Below are 21,916 nucleotides of genomic sequence, written 5' to 3'. Positions count from 1 at the left end.
GGGTACACGAGTGGGTCTTCGGCCCCGAAAGCCCATATCGATGATGTTCCGTTGAATGGTTCGCACGCTGTCACTTGTCAATGACCCAGAATTGAAATCTGCAGCAATATTCAGAAAGGTTGCACTTTTGTCACGTTGAACGATCTCTTCAGACGCCGTTGGTCCCGTTATTGCAGGATCTTTTTCCAGGCGCAGCGATGTCGGAGATTTGATGTCTTACCGGATTCTTGATATCCACGGTAAAGAGTGAAAATCGAAAATGCACACTTCATTGCTATGTCGGAGATGCTGTGTCCCATCATCCGTGCGCCGACTATAACACCACGTTCAAACTCACTTAAATATTGATAACCTGCAATTGTAGGAGTAGTAACCGATCTAACATCTGCGCCAGGCAATTGTTATCTTATATGGGCGTTTCCGACCGCAGCGTCGTACTGCCTGTTTACATATCTCTGTATTTGAATACGCATGCCTATACCAGTTTCTTTGGCACTTCAGTGTAGATTCAGGTTTTTCAGGGTATGTGTGAAATTTTAGTTTAGTTTTTTTCTTCCTGGTTCTCAATTCGAGTATCCACCGATCGACTGGCCTGCTTTCAGGCTCAGATTGCTATTTATTTACTTATTTATTTATTCATTCATATATTTTAATGGTCTTTGTCCATTTCCTTACCACCAACTGCTCATTGTCAGTTCAGTAACCTGACCTGGGGAGAGATCTCATTTCTTGATGGTTTGGACAGGCACAGTAGGCATCACGGTGTGCGAGTCAACGTATTTGACTTCTGGTCACGGTAGTTAGTGACTGAAGGAGTTCCTGTGGCACAACGTTACGTCACGGACATCCTGCGACAATAACGTGGTGCCATTTTTCAACAGGTCAGTTCTCATCCACATGAGAACGTATGTGTATGAAACGTCTGAGAGGTGTTGATGTATTACCATGACCAGTAAGATCCCCACATCTTTTCCCGACAGAGCATGTGTGGGACCAGCACGGGCGTGAACTTCTTTCCAATACTAGTATCTGGGATATCAGGGACCAGTTGCAACAGTTGTGTGACAGCTTTCCTCGGGAGAGGATACAATAGCTTTATGACACCCTACCTAGCCCAGGCATTGCATACTGGAGTGAACTGGCTTGATAATGCCAAGTTCTTTGTAAATCTGACTCGATATTGCCAACACTGAAGCAAATCACATACCCTCTCTGCCTGTAAAATTTCATTTCGGTTTCTCCTCTTATTCTTGGTGCTTCTCGTTTTTTTGTCGGGTAGTGTGATATGCTAGCCGGCCGGAGTGGCCAAGCGGTTCTCGGCGCTAGTCTGGAACCGCGCGACCGCTACGGTCGCAGGTTCGAATCCTGCCTCGGGCATGGATGTGTGTGATGTTCTTAGGTTAGTTCGTTTTAACTAGTTCTAAGTTATAGGGGACTAATGACCTCAGAAGTTGAGTCCCATAGTGCTCAGAGCCATATGAACCATATATGTAATATGCTCTTTAAAATCTTCAAATTTTTGGTCATTGGCTCTGTACTCAATGCTGCCTACCTTTGACACTACTCACACGGTGATGTAGTGATAGTTTTCCTGTATTGAAAGCGATATTTCTGTAATTCGAGCAACTTCTTTGTCGCAGCATTTTCTGGCAATCAATGATCGTGCAAGGGTGTAGCCAGTTAGAGTAATATCTATATTACTTTTCCCAGTAGTACTCTCTACTGTCGTAACATCACTCGTTAGCTTGTGTTATAAAAGTTATTAGCACTCAAAACCGCTACCGTGTATCTCTTTCTGTCATTAGCTCAAAAAATGGCTCTGAGCACTATGGGACTCAACTGCTGTGGTCATTAGTCCCCTAGAACTTAGAACTACTTAAACCTAACTAACCTAAGGACATCACACACATCCATGCCCGAGGCAGGATTCGAACCTGCGACCGTAGCAGTCGCACGGTTCCGGACCGCGCGCCTAGAGCCGCGAGACCACCGCGGCCGGCTCTGTCATTAGTTTATGGAGCTGCTATGTTGATCGAACGTTGTTCTCTGTGGCACTTAGCACTCCAATTCTTGTCTTAAATCTTGAAATGTTGTCTGATTTCTGGAAACAGGTGTTTATATTTCGTTTTATGTCCGCTGCATCAAATTTTCTAGATGCGAATGGTTCAAATGGCTCTGAGCACTATGGGACTTAACTTCTGAGGTCATCAGTCCCCTAGAACTTAGCACAACTTAAACCTAACTAACCTAAGGACATCACACACATCCATGCCCGAGGCAGGATTCGAACCTGCGACCGTAGCGGTCGCGAGGTTCCAGGCTGAAGCGCCTAGAACTGCTCGGCCACTTCGGCCGGCTTCAAGATGCATTGGAGATCTCTAGGACCATAGCGTCTACATTTTAAAGTTGTTGTAGCATTCAGCACCTATTAATTTGTTGGTTACGATCGCTACTTCACTTTTCTTCGTATTTTCTGCACTGAATACAGTTTCTTCCTATTCTGATTGTTGAAACCGCACGATTCTTGGAAAAATATGTGTGCGTGAGAAGTCGCACAACATTGTTCGTTACTGCTCTAGAATGTTTGAGATTCACTTACATGCACTAATGTATTGTGGGTGGCACGTACAACTATTCGAAGAAAATGTATTACAGTTATCAGTGGATGGCAAATTAATCTTTTAAGTTCGCATCCTGTTTCCTTTTCTAATGCTATTGATAATCTTTGTAATTCGTTGCATGGATTTATATCTTTTTCTCAATTAAGTGTCTCAATGTTTCACAGCTCTTCGTATAGTATTTGACAATAGATATTACTTTTCTACATTTTCTGATCGCTTTTACAAACTATTTGAATTCTACCGTTGATAAAGAATCTTCGTCAAATTGTTCAGTAAAGTGTGACACGTCCCCAAAGGATATATCCGAAATTACTGAAGCACATTCGAAATTTTTATCATCGCAGTGGTCTCGATTTTCGACATTTGTCATCTAGAGAGGACTAGGGTTTGACTATGTGGAAGAGCAGGCAGTGGCTACCTCGGACAAGTTTGTTTCAGACTGAGAGTGAAGCTGCAGGGAAATTGAGACAGATGGCGAATCACTGATAATTGTTGTCTGACGATCAAAGGGTTGTATCCATTATAATGTAAGAATTTTAATTTTTTGTGCTGGATCCATCCGATCAATAAATGATGTTTAAGTGTTATTGGAAATTTCTGAAATCTTCGTATTAAGCTCTTATAGTTAGGCGTGGGAAGAAGTCATCGCTTCATTTATTCAATTAAGCATTTTAAAAGTGTCGTAGGAGAAATGTCTACGTCTTCTTCAGTCGTGTGTAGTGCTTACATAGCAGCGACCGTTTCTCACACTAGTTGACTTACGGGTGTTGTGGCTTACAGTGCTGGGAAGTCACTGGCGATACCTACATGGCTGACAGTACTTGGTAGCTTTTCTTTACGTGGCCTGTGGCGTCACAGTTATAGAAAACCACATTGTTCATTGACGTATAGACTGTGAAAATATTTCCTTTCAATTGAATCTGCAACTCTGATGGCACTTTACTAAAATCTTCAACGATAAATTGTGCAATATGTCGAAAATACTTCATCTGAGCTCAACACCGTTTCTCAGACCCTTGCGGTATTTCGTGCGTTTGTCCAAGGACGTGGCTGTATTTAGACATAACTGATCTATTACGTATGAAAGAAAACACTGTGGAAATAAATACTCGTGTGCTTGAACTTTTGAAAAGCCTGAGTGGCGCAAAAATTCCGTAACTGTTACGCTGCCTCTAACCAAATAATTCTTCCACCCTTCGCTAGGTGTTCTTTCATATCATTGTCTTACTTATAAAGGACTCATAAAAAAGTCGTTCTTTAAAATTAAATCATGCACTAATAGTTGTTTTTATTTAAAAACCTTTACCCATGTATGTTAGAAAGAAAATGTGCTTCGATACTCTTCGAGTGAATGTCAACCTGGCATCCTCTTTCACTACAATTTGCGATCATTTCACTTTCCGTCACTCTGGGTGGTTATTTATAGGTATTTTTCGACAGTTTCTGTCTCCAATGATTTGTTGCCAATAGTATAAACATACAGTAATGTATTTGTGGAACTACTATGAGTAATACACTCTAAGACAAAAAAAAGATATGCATCACATAGAAATTATCCGAATGGGACGTAAATCGCTAGAGGGGATGTACATTTACAGGCAAACATATGATTAAATTTCAGAAAATTTGGACGATTTATTCAAGAGAAATAGCTTCACAAACTGAGAAAGTTAATAACGTGTTGGTCCTTTTGCAAGCAGTTATTCGTGCTGGCATCTACTGTCAGAATTGTTGGATGTCTTCTTGAGGGATACTGTGCCAAATTCTGTCCAGATAGCGCCGGCCGCTGTGGCCGAGCTGTTCTAGGCTCTTCAGTCCGGAGCCGTGCTGCTGCTACGGTTGCAGGTTCGCATCCTGCCTCGGGCATGGATGTGTGTGATGTCCTTAGGTTAGTTAGGTTTAAGTAGTTCTGAGTCTAGTGGACTGATGACCTCAGATGTTAAGTCCCATAGTACACAGAACCATTTGAACCATTTTTTTTTGTCCAGCTAGCGCGTTAGATCGTCAAAATCTCGAAATTGTTGGAGGGCAATTGCCCATAATGCCCCAAACCGTCTCAACAAGGGAGAGGTCCGGAGACCTTTCTCGCGCCCCGGTAGCGTTGGGCAAGCACTAAGTGAAGCAGCAGAAACTCTCGCCGTGTGCGGGCGGGCATTATTTTGCTGAAGTGGGCGTAGAATATCTTCGATGTACTACTGCGCTGTGTGGACACGGCTTATGACAACCAAAGAGGTCCTGCTATGAAACGAAATGGTACCTCAAAACGTCACACCTGGAATTCGGGCTGTATGGCGGGTGACGGTTAGTATCCCACCACTGTCCAGTACGTCTATAAACAGTCGTACTTGGTAATCAGCGCTCAGTTTGAAAAATGGTTCAAATTGCTCTGAGCACTATGTGACTTAACATCTGAGGTCATCAGTCCCCTAGACTTAGAACTACTTAAACCTAACTAACTTAAGGACATCACACACATTCATGCCCGAGGCAGGATTCGAACCCGGGACTCATTAGTGAACACAATTCTACTTCAGTCAATGAGATTCCAGGCACAAGATGTGTCTGGAGACCTCCCGGACAACGGTGGGATGCCAACCTGTCTGTCGGCCACCATACAGCGCTATAACCAAGAGTGCCATTCCGTTTCGAAGCAGGACAGCGGTTCGTCGACAATATTCCACACTCGTTTGGTTTACATCCTGGATATCCTTCCTAGCAAGATAATGCCTACCAGCACACGGCGAGGGTTTCTACTGCTTTTTTCGTGCTTGCCAAACCCCACCTTGGTCAGAAATGTCACTGGATCCCCACCCCCCGACCCCCTGTTGAGAACGTTTAGGGCATTATGAGTAGGACCCTCCAAGCAGCTCGGGATTTTGATGATCTAACGCGCCAATTGGACGCAGTTTGGTACGATATCCATCAAGAGGACATCCAAAAACTCTTTCAATCAATGCTATGGGGAATAACTGCTTCCATAACGACCATAGATGGACCACCGCATTTCTGAATTTCTCAATTATTGAAGCTCTTACTCTTAAATAAATCATTCAGTTTTTTCTGAAACTGTAATCACTTCTTTGTCCGTAGATGTACCTCACATCCACCGATTTCTGTCCCATTCGGATAATTTGTTCGTGGTGTGTTTTTTTTCCTTTGACTGTATTTTACATTTGTTTACGTTTACTGTCAAATACTAGTCCCTGCACCACTTATCAATCTCCTGCATGTCTTCCTGCAATTAGCCACAGTGTTCTGTCGTTGCTATCTTCTAATAAACATCTGCAACATCTGAAAATAGTCTCACGTCGTTTACGACGTGGTCCACAGGTCTTAAACAGTAAGGTTCCTTCCACATTTCCTCGTGGGATTCGTGAGATTACTTTTCCAGCTGTTGATTTGTTGTGGTCTGGCTACAAGTAAGTCCTAAGACGAGTCACAAATCTGGTTCAAAATGGTTCCAATGGCTCTGCGTACTATGGGACGTAACATCTGAGGTCATCAGTCCCCTAGAATTAGAGCCACTTAAACCTAATAACCTAAGAATATCACACACATCCATGCCCGAGGTAGGATTCGAACCTGCGACCGTAGCGGTCGCGCGTTTCCGGACTGAAGTGCCTAGAACCGCTTGGCCACATCAGCCGGCCCACAAATCTGGTCCGAATACACAGCAAGCTCGGACTGTATTCACTAAAGGACGGTGCGGAAACGCATCTAATGCCCTCCTGAAGTCAAGAAACACTGCGTCCATGTCTACAGCACTATGGATCTCATGGAGGAACAAAGCGAGCTGACTTTCACAGGATCTCTGTTCGCGAAATCGATGTTGGTTTTTACAGAGGAGCTATTCTTCTCCGAATGTGTCGTAACACGCGAGCATAAAACATTTCACATAATTCTGCAACAGACTGACGTCAGGCCTATCCTACGACTCTTCTTGAAAACGGGAATGACTATCGCTTTTTTCCAGTGGCTGGGTAGCGTTTGTTGCTTCAGTGATCTGCGATAAACCGTTGCTGGAAGGGGATCAAGTTCATTCGCATAATATTCGTAGGCTCTCACATATACCTCACCCATCCAATCGCCTTCACACTATTAAGCGACTGTAGTTGCTTCTCCATTCCGTGATCGCTTACGTCAGACGATGATTGAAAAAAGGACCCTTATTACATTCTTCTGCGGTGAAACCATTTCGGAGGACCGAACTCATTATTTCGGCATTTTCTCTGTCACCTTCCGTTTGTGTCAGTATGGTCACTGAGCACCTGAAGAGATGGTTTCAAGGCGCTTACTGTCTTCATATAAGACTTCTTAGGGTTTTTAATCAGCAGTGTTAGCAAAATCTTACTTTCGAATTCGCTGAACTTTTCTCTTGTTGCTCTCCTTAACACTCATTTTCGATTAGTTCAGTTTTTGTTTGTCATCTACTCTGTGATGAATCTCCATTTGCTTTTGTAGCTACTTTGTAACACGGCTATTGAACCACGGTGGGTCTTTTCCACCGCTTAAAATATTGCTCATCACTTACTGGTGTATATACATCACATCACAGCCAATATATGAAAACCATCAACTATTTCCCCACTCACCACTATTATTGATTAGCATCTACTCCGTCTTGCAGATATCATATAGATGATTCTGGCTGTAACTGACCTATTTCACTCAATAATATAACCAATTGTTAATCTACCCAAAACTGGGCAATGCTTACAGATAATGAAACTTTCTGTTTCCACCTGACAAATTTCACCTAGATATTCAAAGTAAGCATAACAAATGCCTGCACTTAACCTGTATAACTAACGACTAGGTAATGTAGCACTACGTCTGGGTGTACCAACCTAAGAAAGGTGTATCAGATGCTATTCACCCAAGCATTCACAACTTGTTCATATCGACACCGAAGAAGCATATCATGGCTTTGATGAGCTTAATTAAACAATAGTTAATGCTGTCTTCTACAACGGTTAACACTTACCACCAATCGGCAGTTGAGAGGAACAGGCAAGCACATCGCAATCCTTACCTACGGAAAAAGAAATCTTTGTGTTACTGACAAGGAAGAAAGAAATATGTTACACACACACACACACACACACACACACACACACACACAAATTGTTCGGCCGGACTGCGACAGTCTGCTTTCCACGTACGATACTGATCTCCATGGCAACCTGCACGATAATACGCAAATAAATACAACGGTTATTCCAGATATAGCTCGCACCATCAGACATGGTGTTCTAAGAACAACAAGGAGAGATAATCAGATGAATTCCGTGTTTCTAGATGCAAAAACTTTCAATCCAGTTCTGCGCTGAAGCAAACTCAAGAAAATACTTTGCCACTGCACATTCTATCTTTACAGGGATAATTCAATAAATTATCTTAATTGAAAAGCTGTTCACAGAGCTAGAAGCAATATCTAATGTGCGCCAAGGGAGCGTGACAGGGCACTTGTTGCTCTCATTATTTGTTACCGGTTTAGTGGTTAGTGTTAGTTACTACCTTAGAACTTTCAAAGATGGAAAGGTTAATTGTGAGCAAGCATTATATATAATGTCTACTAGATTCTTCTCTTATCTTTACAAAATTTCAGCCTGACGGAAAGCTGGTCAGCTTGTTATTTCTCAGGAATTGGAAACTAATAATGGTAGTAGCCTTTAACTACATGGTCAGTGAGACAGACTGCACGTACTTACATGAACACAAAAATTCTGTTGTATTTACAACAAGTGGCAACCATCAATAGACTGGTAGGATAATGGGAAACTGATGCTTCTTTACGAAGGTTATAGTTTACTACACGTTCCTAAGGCCTCGTGCTGAAACACTGTCGAAGTTTGTGGATTCGGTATTACGTTGAACAACCAACGAGAGTGTACAAAGAACAGTCGTCCGAATGTATACAGGCTAGTCAGGAAATTAAAAAGTGTAATGAATATGCCGTGAAATCTGGTCTAGCAGACACTAGACGGAAGGTCGACTGATGCTTGCATATTTAATAATTTAATAAAGCCACACTATATTACTAGCATTGTATTAAAACAATTGGTTCAAATTGCTCTGAGCACTATGGGACTTAACATCTGAGGTCATCAGCCCCCTAGAACTTGAGAACTACGTAAACCTAACTGTCCTAAGGACGTCAAACACATCCATGCCCGAGGCAGGATTCGAACCTGCGACCGTAGCGGTCGCTCGGTTCCAGACTGAAGCGCCTAGAACCGCTCGGCCACACCGGCCGGCACTAGCGTTGTATCAACCAGCAGATGTGCGGAAGTAAAACATATTGTCATATATGTTTGTTGCTGCAGCATGGGAACTGTTGGTCGCCGGCCGGAGTGGCCGTTCGGTTCTAGGCGCTACAGTCTGGAACCGAGCGACCGCTACGGTCGCAGGTTCGAATCCTGCCTCGGGCATGGATGTGTGTGATGTCCTAAGGTTAGTTAGGTTTAATTGGTCCTAAGTTCTAGGGGACTGATGACCTCAGAAGTTAAGTCGCGTAGTGCTCAGAGCCATTTGAACCATCTGAAACTGTTCGTCGGTGGACATAATTTTCTATTCAAGACACAGTCGTTCTTCCAGTTGACTATTCAGGAATGCGACAGGAGGTTGAAAGCGGTAGTGGTACACAATGTGTCCGCCACCAGACACCACGAGGAGAAGATCGGAGTGTAAACTCACAGTGATGAGTGAAAACATTATGACAGTTGCCAATCACGCGATGGGATGCCACCTGGTGGCTTGCATGCATGTGAAGCGATAACTATCAGCGAAGAAGATAGCAATGGGAAATCGTCCTAGCCAAGATACGCGCCGTAAATTGCGAAATTCAATAACAGAATATCGCTGGGAGCTAACATCTCGGTAGCGACGAAACTGATCGTCTGTTGACGTACTAGTGTCGCGTGCGCCTGTGGAAAGTGCTTGAGGGACGGTGAAGTCGTAAGTAGGCGACAAGTGTTAGACCTCCGCGCCTCGTCACAGGCCTGGGCGCTCTATAAAGCAAGACAGGGGGCGATCTGTGGCAAATTTTACTACAGTGCCATGGCGTGTTGTAATGTAATGCCTCCGAATTGTTTATGTGAATGCTCTTACAGATTTTTAAACAAGACATACTTTATTAACATTCTACATCTTTATTCTTCATGTATACATACTTATTTCTCTACACATTTCTCCCAAAGAGAAACCAGTTTCTCGGTATTGAATGTTTGACTGCCGCATGGGGTAGCCGCGCGGTCTAAGGCGTCTTGCACGGTGCGCGCGGCTTCTCCCGTCGGAGGTTCCAGTTCTTCCTCGGACGTGTGTGTGTGTGTGTGTGTGTGTGTGTGTGTGTGTGTGTGTGTATGTGTGTGTGTGTTATCCTTAGCGTAAGTTAGTTTAAGTTAGATTAAGTAGTGTGTAAGCCTAGGGACCGATAACCTCAGCAGTTTGGTCACTTAGTACCTTACCACAATTTTAAAAAAAAGTTTGACTTCATTAATACTGCCACAATCTCACCGCTGCTAGTAACACTTCTTCACCTTCAAAGTGAAGCCCTCGAAGGTGTTCTTTACGTTTTGGAAGCAGATGAAAATGAGATAGGGTCGAGTAGCGACTCTATAGAGGATGATCGGTGACAGTAAACTTACGGCATCGGATTGTTGCAGATGTCTCAGCGCTCGTGTGTGGTGTGGGATTGTCATGCTGAAGGAGAGGGTGCTCCATGTGTAGACGATATCTTCTGCAGCTAGGAACTCGAATGTGGTACGCTGTTTCTTAGACACACCGTCATGTTACACGCTACAATTCTAAGCCCTCTAGCAGCAGAGACTTGCGACACGTCTTAGCGAAGCGGGAAAGTCGAGAGAATAATATGCATGCCATGTAACACTTCACAGATGTTGAGAACAGAATAAAAAATTAGGAGGAATTAATTTTCATTAAGCCTTCGTACAATTCTGATGCAAGCCTAAACCGAAGTAACAAGAATCGTGGGATACCCCCTAATATCGCGTCTGACCTCCTTTTTCCCGGTGTTTGGCAGCATCTCGAAGTGGCATGGGAAGCTGCAGCGCGGGGTAGTCGCGTGGTCTAGGGAGTCTTGTCACGGTCCACGCGGCTCCCACCGTCGGAGGTTCGAGTCCTCCCTCGAGCATGTGTGTGTGTGTGTGTGTGTGTGTGTGTGTGTGTGTGTGTGTGTGTGTGTGTATCGTCCTTAGCGTAAGCTAGATTAAGTAGTGTGTAAGTTTAGGGACCGATGAGCTCAGCAGTTTGTTCTCATAAGACCTTACCACAAATTTCCAGAGATATTGAGCCATCCTGCCTCTACAGCTGCCCATCATTACGAAAGTGTCGATGCAGGATTTTGTGCACTAACTGACCTCTCGACTGTGTCCCACGAGTGTTTCGTGAGACTCGTGTCGGGTGATATGGGCGGCCAAATCATTCGCTTGAACTGTCCACAATGTTCTTCACACCTACTGTGAACAGTTGTGGTCCAGTGACATAGTGCATTGTCATCCATAAAAATTACATCGTTGTTTGGCAACATGAAGTCCACGAATGGCTGCAAATGGTCTCCAAGTAGCCGAACATACTCATTTCCAGTCAATGATAGTTTCAGTTGGACCAGAGGACACAGTCCATTCAACGTAAACACAGCCCACGTCATTATGATACCACCACCACTAGCACAGCGCCTTGTTGACTGCCTTGGTCCATCGCTTCGTGGGGGTCGATCTCTATCTTCAGCTGTTACCAATTGAAATCTGGACTCATCTGACCAGGCCACCGTTTTTCAATCGTCTAGAAACCAACTGATATGTCACGAACCCAAAAGAGACGCTGCACCGATATCGTGCAGTTATCAAAAGCACTCGCGTCGGTCGTTCGTGCCACAGCCCATTAACGCCAAATTTCGCCGCACTATCATAGCGGATACGTTCGTCGTACGTCTCACATAGGATTATGCAGATATTTCAGGCAGCGTTGCTTGTCTGTTAGCACTTACAACTCTACTGTGTTTTCTATGGGGAGAGGCAAAACCTGAAATTTGGTATTCTCAGTACACTGTGGATCTCGAAATATTAAATCCCCTAACGATTTCCGAAATGGACTGTCCCATTCCGCGTTCATAGTTGCTAATTGCTGTCTTGCGGTCATAATCACGCCGGACATCTTCTCACGTGAATCACCTGAGTACAAATGACAGCTCCGCCAATGCACTGCCTTGTGTACGCGGAACTAGAGCCATCTGTATATGTGCATATTGCTACCCAGTGACTTTTTCCATCTCAGTGTAAATGTTTGGGAGCACATCGTTCAGTGCACAGTGTTGAACATGGGATACGGATCTTGTCTATTCCATCAATTGCAATTGCACTGGGCACAGAATTATCGGCGTTGGACCGTGAATCAATGGAAACGTGTCGCATGATTTCCTTTCCTTGTTGATGGTCGTTTGCGAATACTCAGTCATTCAGATGAATGGCTGCTCGAAACATGAACCGCGTCCCCGGTATAGGTCGGTAGGGGCAGTGTTACGCTGTGGGAGACAATCACTTGTGCATCCATGGGACTTGTGGAAGTAATCGAAGGTATCAGGACTGCTGTGGCCAATGCGAACATTATTAGGGACCTCCTGCATCCCTTCATGTTTGATGTCTTCCCAGACAGCAATGGCTCCTTCCAGCCGTGTCGTGTCACTATTTCAGAATCGTACTACACTAAGAATTGTATTGTATTGCATTGAACTGGGGACTTTCATCGCCGATTCTGCGAAGAACCTCCTCATTCAAATATATTATTAAATTAATAAAAGAATATTACGTTTGTGACCATATACAGCAAGTTCTGTCTATATATACATATTGTATGTATGTATGTATGTATGTATTGAACTGGGAACCTGTTGTAACGACACAAATTATCGCATTTAGACAAGATTAGAAGTACAGTACTGTTCGAGATCAACTTCCTGGAGCACCATCTGTAGTTGCAGCTGGTGCAGCTGATTTGAAGCAGAACTACTGAGTAGAAAATTGGTTTTGCTCATGTACAGGCTGAAGAAAAATTCAGCCGGCCGTTGTGACCGAGCGATTCTAGGCACTCCAGTCTGGAACCGCGCTGCTGCTACTGTCGCAGGTTCGAATCCTGCCTCGGGCATGGATGTGTGTGATGTCCTTAGGTTACTTAGGTTCAAGTAGCTCTAAGTCTAGGGGACTGATGACCTCAGATGTTAAATCCCATAGTACCCAGAGCCATTGGAACAATTTTGAACCAGATTCATTGGCATTGAGGCAAACAGAGCTTGGATGGCGTGTACAGGTACAGCTGCCCATGCAGCTTCAACACGATACCACAGTTCATCAAGAGTAGTGTCTCGTGTATTGTGACGAGCCAGCTATTCGGCCACCAATGACCAGACGTTTTCAATCGGTGAGAGATCTGGAGAATGTGCTGACCAGGGCAGCAATTGAACATTTTCTGTATGCAGGAAGGCGTGTACAGGACCTGCAACATGCGGTTGTGCATTATCCTGCTGAAATGTAGGGTTTCGCAGGGATCGAATGAAGGGTAGAGCCACGGCTCGTAACACATCTGAAATGTTACGTCCACTGTTCAAAGTGCCGTCAATGCGAACAAGAGGTGACCGAGACGTGTAACCAATGGCACCCCATACCATCACGCCGGCTAATACGCCAGTATGGCGATGATGAATACACGCTTCCAATGTGCGTTCACCGCGATGTCGCGAAACACGGATGCGACAATCATGATGCTGTAAACAGAACCTAGATTCATCCGAAAAAGTGACGTTTTCCCATTCGTGCACCCAGGTTCGTCGTTGAGTACACCATCGCAGGCGCTCCTGTCTGTGGTGCAGCGTCTCCGAGCTGATAGTCCATGCTGCTGCAAACGTCGTCGAACTGTTCGTGCAGATGGTTGTCTTGTAAACGTCCCCATCTGTTGACTCAGGGATCGAGACGTGGCTGCACGATCCTTTACAGCCATGCGGATAAGATGCCTGTCATCTCGACTGCTAGTGATACGAGGCAATTGGGATCCGGCACGCCGTTCCGCATTACCCTCCTGAACCCACCGATTCCATATTCTGCTAACAGTCATTGGATACGATAAATCGCAATCGCGATAGGCTACAATCCGACCTTTGTCAAAGTCAGAAACGTGATGGTACGCATTTTTCCTCCTTACACGAGGCATCACAACAACGTTTCACCAGGCAACGCCGGTCAACTGCTGTTTGTGTATGAGAAATCGGTTGGAAACTTTCCTCATGTCAGCACGTTGTAGGTGTCGCTACCGGCGTCAACATTGTATGAATGCTCTGAAAAGCTAATCATTTTCATATCACAGCATCTTCTTCCTGTCGGAAAAATTCCCCGTCTGTAGCACGTCATCCTCGTGGCGTGGCAATTTTAATGGCCAGTAGTGTATTATTACACCCTCTACGTCGCGGATGCCAGTGTATTTTCCAATTTGCGGCCTATATCGTGGATAGAATGATTCCACATTCGTCTCTGCTCCACTTCTACACTTTCCATAGTGCTTTGAATGCCCACAATGCCACGAGGCGGATTGCAGTCTCGTTTTGGACAGTGACAAAACGTTTCGGCTCATCAGTATACATCAGGAGAAACGAATCATTGCAATTGTCTCACTTTCATTCACATACTTCTCCCAGTAAAAAAAAAAAAAAAAAAAAAACTGTCACTGTCTCTGTATCTTCCAGTTATGTATCTTATAAATCTCCTGTTGATGTCGACAGCTTTAAAAAGTACACAGTAGCTGAATTAGTCAGTCAAGTAGAAGAAACCATGGAAGAGTTAAACCAGCCGGCCGTTGTGGCCGAGCGGTTCTAGGCACTACAGTCTGGAACCGCACTGCCGCTACGGTCGCAGGTTCGAATCCTGCCTCGGGCATGGATGTGTGTGCTGTCCTTAGGTTACTTAGGTTTAAATAGTTCTAACTCTAGGGGACTGATGACCTCAGATGTTAAGTCCCATAGTGCTCAGAGCGATTTTAGTTGAATCAAATCGTTAAAACCAAGATTTCGACCCAGGTTCAACCGAATACTATTCATTGTATCATCTCCGTCCACTTGATACCGGTTACCAGTTTTTTCAATGAATAAACCTCGTTTTAGTTTCAATTGCAACTAGCATTGTTTTGAGGAAGACCCATCTGCACATCGTTGAACTCATTCACAGCGGTATGCTGCAGACTACTCGTTTACAAACCTACAACTGGTTTAAATCTAAAAGTTGAGCAGTGCTCCTTGCGGGCCCTCCAATGTTTTATGTATGAACAGTAAGGCTCCAGGACACAAGGGCAGTTTAACTGACTGGAGAGGAGGGATTTTACTTTTAAAGCGTGTGGCGGTCCGCGGCTGGAGGACAGATTACGGGCCGAGTGTCCAGGAGCGTGCTGGCTGGTCAGTGCTCTGGTCGCTGGCAAGAGGGCCCTCTTTCCATGCCGAGATGTTTTATTGATTGAACAGCGCAAGGCGGGCCGGTGCCCCGCGCTGCAGCTAATGTTCTCGCTGCTACCAGACTGCACCAGGCGCCGCACAGCGACAGCGAGTCAGTCGGGCTAGGACGGCGGCAGCAGCCGAGGCAAAACCGCGTGAACCCCGTTCTGTGTAAACTACTGTTTACATCCAAACCCATACTCTGTAAACCAATGCCAAGTGCAATAGACGGGGAAATTCCCACTGCTCTACTTATCTACGTCTACATCTATGTCTACATCCATACTCCGCAAGCCACCTCACGGCGTGTGGCGGAGGGTACCTCGAGTACTTCTATCGGTTCTCCCTCCTATTCCAGTCTCGTATTGTTCGTGGAAAGAAGGATTGTCGGTATGCTTCTGTGTGGGCTCTAATATCTCTGATTTTATCCTCATGGTCTCTTCGCTAGATATACGTAGAAGGGAGCAATATACTGCTTGACTCCACGGTGAAGGCGTGTTCTCGAAACTTCAACAAAAGGCCGTACCGAGCTACTGAGCGTCTCTCCTGCAGAGCCTTCCACTGGAGTTTATCTATCATCTCCGTAACGCTTTCGCGATTACTAAATGATCCTGTAACGAAGCGCGCTGCTCTCCGTTGGATCTTCTCTCTCTCTTCTATCAACCCTATCTGGCACGGATCCCACACTGCTGAGCAATATTCAAGCAGTGGGCGGACAAGCGTACTGTAACCTACTTCCTTTGTTCTCGGATTGCATTTCCTTAGGATTCCACCAATGACTCTCAGTCTGGCATCTGGTTTACCGACGATCAACTTTGTATGATCATTCCATTTTAAATCATTCCTAATGCCTACTGCCAGATAATTTATGGAATTAACTGCTTCCAGTTGATGACCTGCTAGATTGTAGCTAAATGATAAAGGATTTTTCTTTCTATGTATTCGCAGCACATTACACTTGTCTACATTGAGATTCAATTTCCATTCCCTGCACCATGCGTCAATTCGCTGCAGATCCTCCTGCATTTCAGTACAATTTTCCATTGTTGCAACCTCTCGATACACCACAGCATCATCTGCAAAAAGCCTCAGTGAACTTCCGATGTCATCCACAAGGTCATTTATGTATATTGTGAATAGCAACGGTCCTATGACACACCCCTGGGGCACACCTGAAATCACTCTTACTTCGGAAGACTTCTCTCCATTGACAATGACATGCTGCGTTCTGTTATCTAGGAACTCTTTAATCCAATCACACAATTGGTCTTATAGTCCATATGCGCTTGCTTTGTTCATTAAACGACCGTGTGGAACTGTATCGAACGCCTCGGGGAAGTCAAGGGACATGGAATCTACCTGGGAACCCGTGTCTGTGGCCCTCTGAGTCTCGTGGACGAATAGCCCGAGCTGGGTTTCACACGATCGTCTTTTTCGAAACCCATTCTGATTCCTACAGAGTAGATTTCTAGTTTCCAGAAAAATCATTATACTAGAACATAATACTTGTTCCAAAATTCTACAACTGATAGACGATAGAGATATAGGTCTATAGTTCTGCACATCTGTTCGACGTCCCTTCTTGAAAACGGCGATGACCTGTGCCCCTTTTCCAATCCTTTGGAACGCTACGCTCTTCCACAGACCTACAGTACACCGGTGCAAGAAGGGAGGCAAGTTCCTTCGCGTACTCTGTGTAAAATCGAACTGGTATCCCACCTGGACTTACTCCCGTTCCGACGAGTGGAGTGCGGGCAGATTGGACTGTTGAGACACCGCTGAGCCGTTTCGTAATTAATGTAATTTTACCCATACGATACCTACGGGAGCACTTCTAGATACATCATTCAGAGTTGGTTCTTGAAACTTTATAAAGGCCTTTCTCGGAATAGTTTGCGTCTATTTTCTGGCATCGGGAAGTTCAGTGTCTTCGGCATCTCTCCCAAGGGTTAAACGAATCTGTAACCAATCGTGCTGCCCTTCTCTGTATACGTTCATCATCCCCCTGTTAGTCCTGTGTGCTAAGGGTCCCACACACTTGAGCATCTTTATAGGATGGGTTGGACGAGTTTTTTACATGCAGTCTCCTTCGCAGACTAATTTGTTTGCGTTGACCGATGCCGTCTGTGAGTCTTTGATACTGTAGTCACAGGGTACTAAGTTTCTTCGTTTTGTGAAGTGTACAATTTTACGTTTAAGAACATTTAAAGCAAGTTCCCAGTATTTTCACCACTTTGAAGTCTTGTCAAGAGCAAATGACTGTTTGTGGAGCTTTTCGGAGACAATACTTCTTTACCGATAACCAAAACATCAGCGAAATTCAGAAGTTACTATTAATATTATCTGCTAGGTCACTAGTATACAGCCGGCCGCGGTGGCCGGGCGCTTGTAGACGCTACAGTTTGGAACTGTGCGACTGCTACGGTCGCAGATTCGAATCCTGCCTCGGGCATGGATGCATGTGATATCCTTAGGTTAGTTAGGTTTAAGTAGTTCTAAGTTCGAGGGGACTGATGACCTCGGATGTTAAGTCCCATAGTGCTCAGAGCCATTTGAACCATTAGTATACAACGTGAATGGAAACGGTCCCAAGACACTTACCTGGGCCACAGCTGTAGTTACTTCTACTTCTTTTGATTAGTCTCCATCCCAAATTATATGCTGTGTTCTCCCAACCAAGAAACCTTCAGTGCCATCACAAATTTTGTTCGATAATTCATACGATCGTACCTTCGATAATAAACGTAGGTCTAGCACTGAGTTCGATGCTTTACGGAAATTAAGAAATGCTGCACTATCTGACCGCCTTGATCCTTAGCTTCCTGGATGTCATGGGAGAAAAGTGCGAGTTGGGTTCCACACGATCGGTGTTTAGGGAATCTGTGCTGATTGGCATGGAGGAGATCGTTCTATCATTATGTTTAAGCTCAGAATATGTTCTAATATAACCCACTCCGTACGGACAGGCCTTGGAAGGTCCAACGGTTCCGACCGACCGCCGTGTCATCTTTAGCCCACAGGGGTCACTGGATGCGGATATGGAGGGGCATGTGTTCAGCACACCGCTGTCCCGGCCTTATGTCAGTTTACTAGACCGGGGCCGCTACTTCTCAATCAAGTAGCTCTTCAGTTTGCCGCACGAGGGCTGAGTGCACCCCGCTTGTCAACATCGCTCGGCAGGCCGGATGGTCACCCATCCTAGTGCTAGCCCAGTCCGACAGCACTTTAACTTCGGTGATGTGACGGGAACTGGTGTTACCACTACGGCAAGGCCGTTGGCATCTTCTAATATACTACCACAAATTCATATAATGGATATCGGAGAATATTTTAGTTCATTACTTCTGGTGCCCTCCCTGTAGAAGAGTGCAGCATCTGCCGTCTTCCAACTGCTTCGGTTTTCTGTTCCACGGGTCTTCAGCAGATTATGACTAACTCAGCCGCAAATTCATAACAGAATCTGATAGCGATTCCATCAGGCCCGGGAACTTTAATCAATTTTATCGATTTCAGCTGTTTCTCAACACCCCTGAATCTTATGTATATCACTGCGAGAATTAAATTGAGGCCGCGCGGGATTAGCCGAGCGGTCTCAGGCGCTGTAGTCATGGACTGTACGGCTGGTCCCGGCGGAGGTTCGAGTCCTACCTCGAGCACGGGTATGTGTGTGTGTCCTTAGGATAATTTAGGTTAAGTAGTGTGTAAGCTTAGGGACTGATGACCTTAGCAATTAAGTCCCATAAGATTTCACACACATTTGAACATCTTTTTGAATTAAATTGGGGCAATATCCTGGATTTTCCTTTGTAAAGGAACATTTTAAAGTAGAGTTCAGCATTTCTGCTTTCGCCTTGCTACGCTCAGGTGCTGTCTCGTCGTGAGTGGCTGGACACTAGCTTTGCCACCATCAGCATACAATGATCACAATTTCTTTGGAGTTTGTGAGAGATCCTTCGGTAACATTTCGCTGCAGTAGTCACTGAAGTTTTCACGCATAGCATTTTGACAGCCAAATATGTTTCATTCACATTTTTGCCCGGTCTATAGTCCTATATTAAATGCAAAAAAGACGCAAGTAATCTTAATAGCCCATCAGAAATTAATAACTTCAGATTTCCGCGAACGGCTACCTCCTATTCTGCTCGACGGTACTCCAATACCATATCAGAAAACAGTGAAGAACTTGGGTGTAACTTTGGACGAGCATCTCAATTGGGCGGAGAATACAGTCGCAGTGTGCCGAAAGACGTCTGCTTGTCTCTATGCTCTCAAAAAGTTTCGGAACATATTTCCACAGGACTTGAAACGCCAGCTCGTGCAAGCACTCGTTCTACCGAACCTACACTATTGTGATGTGATTCAACAAGGCATGAGTAGTGAAAACAGAAGACGGCTAGAGCTAACCATGAATGCCTGTGTGCGTTACACCTGCAACATTTCGCCGATATGATGGTTGGGAGCTCCAATGTTAGGCGCGTAATGGGGCCCCTTAGGGATATGTCGGCTAAGAAGGGGAAGAAATCCAGTGTGCACTCCGTGTGCATTCCGGGAGGAGTCATTCCTGATGTGGAAAGGGTCCTTCCGGATGCCATGAAGAGCACAGGGTGCAGCCAGCTGCAGGTGGTGGCACATGTCGGCACTAATGACGTGTGTCGCTTTGGATCTGAGGAAATTCTCTCTGGATTCCAGCGGCTATCTGATTTGGTGAAGGCTGCCGGTCTTGCTTACGAGATGAAGGCAGAGCTCACCATCTGCAGCATCGTTGACAGAACCGACTGCGGACCTTTGGTGCAGAGCCGGGTGGAGGGTCTGAATCAGAGGCTCAGACGGTTTTGCGACCGTATTGGCTGCAGATTCCTTGACTTGCGCCATAGGGTGGTGGGGTTTCGGGTTCCGCTGAATAGGTCAGGAGTTCACTACACTCAGCTGGCGGCTACACGGGTAGCGGAGGCTGTGTGGCATGGACTGGGCGGTTTTTTAGGTTAGAAGGCCTCGGGAAAGTGCGGGATGGGCTGCAATGTCAAAGGGTGCTTGGCAATTACAGGACGTGCTTGGATCAAGGAACAGTCGGAATTATAGTTGTAAACTGTTGTAGTTGCGCTGGAAAAGTCCCTGAGCTTCAAGCGCTAATAGAAAGCACAGAAGCTGATATCGTTATAGGTACAGAAAGCTGACTAAAGCCTGAAATAAGTTCTGCAGATATTTTTACGAAGTCTCAGACGGTGTTCAGGAAAGATAGATTAGGCAGAATTGGTGGTGGAGTGTTGGTGTCTGTCAGTAGTGGTTTATCTTGTAGTGAAGTCGAAGTAGATACTCAGTGCGAATTGGTGTGGGTGGAGGTTATACTTAACAGCCGAATTAAGTTAATAATTGGCTCCTTCTACCGACCCCCAGACTCCGATGATACAGTTGCGGAACAGTTCAGAGAAAGTTTGAGTCTCGTAACAAATAAATACCCCACTCATACGGTTATAGTTGGTGGGGACTTCAACCTACCCTCGGTATGTTGGCAAAAATACTTGTTCAAAACCGGTGGTAGGCAGAAAACGTCTTCCGAGATTGTCCTAAATGCATTCTCCGAAAATTATTTCGAGCAGTTAGTCCACGAACCCACGCGAATTGTAAATGGTTGCGAAAACACACTTGACCTCTTGGCCACAAACAATCCAGAGCTGATAGAGAGCATCATGACTGATACAGGGATTAGTGATCACAAGGTCATTGTAGCTAGGCTCAATACCATTTCTTCCAAATCCATCAGAAACAAACGCAAAATAATTTTATTTAAAAAAGCGGATAAAGTGCCACTAGAAGCCTTCCTAAAAGACAATTTCCATTCCTTCCGAACTGACTATGCGAATGTAGACGAGATGTGGCTCAAATTCAAAGATATAGTAGCAACAGCAATTGAGATATTCATACCTCATAAATTGGTAAGAGATGGAACGGATCCCCCGTGTACACAAAAAAGGTCCGAACGCTGTTGCAGAGGCAACGGAAAAAGCATGCGAAGTTCAGAAGAACGCGAAATCCCGAAGATGGGCTAAAATTTACAGACGCGCGAAATTTGGCACGTACTTCGATGCGAGATGCCTTTAATAGGTTCCACAACGAAACATTGTCTCGAAATTTGGTAGAAAATCCGAAGAAATTCTGGTCGTATGTAAAGTACACAAGCGGCAAGACGCAGTCAATACCTTCGCTGCGCAGTGCCGATGGTACTGTTATCGACGACTGTGCCTCTAAAGCGGAGTTATTGAACGCAGTTTTCCGAAATTCCTTCACCAGGGAAGACGAATGGAATATTCCAGAATTTGAAACACGAACATCTGCTAGCATGAGTTTCTTAGAAGTAGATACCTTAGGGGTTGCGAAGCAACTCAAATCGCTTGATACGGGCAAGTCTTCAGGTCCAGATTGTATACCGATTAAGTTCCTTTCAGATTACGCTGATACTATAGCTCCCTACTTAGCACTCATATACAACCGCTCGCTCACCGATAGATCTGTACCTACAGATTGGAAAATTGCGCAGGTCGCACCAGTGTTCAAGAAGGGTAGTAGGAGTAATCCATTTAACTACAGACCTATATCATTGACGTCGGTTTGCAGTAGGGTTTTGGAGCATATACTGTATTCAAACATTATGAATCACCTCGAAGGGAACGATCTATTGACACGTAATCAGCATGGCTTCAGAAAACATCGCTCTTGTGCAACGCAGCTTGCTCTTTATTCGCACGAAGTAATGGCCGCTATCGACAGGGGATCTCAAGTTGATTTCGTATTTCTAGATTTCCGGGAAGCT

This window comes from Schistocerca gregaria, chromosome 2 (genome assembly GCF_023897955.1).
Source record: "Schistocerca gregaria isolate iqSchGreg1 chromosome 2, iqSchGreg1.2, whole genome shotgun sequence".
NCBI lineage: Eukaryota > Metazoa > Arthropoda > Insecta > Orthoptera > Acrididae > Schistocerca > Schistocerca gregaria.
Note: the sequence above shows the minus strand (reverse complement) of the source record.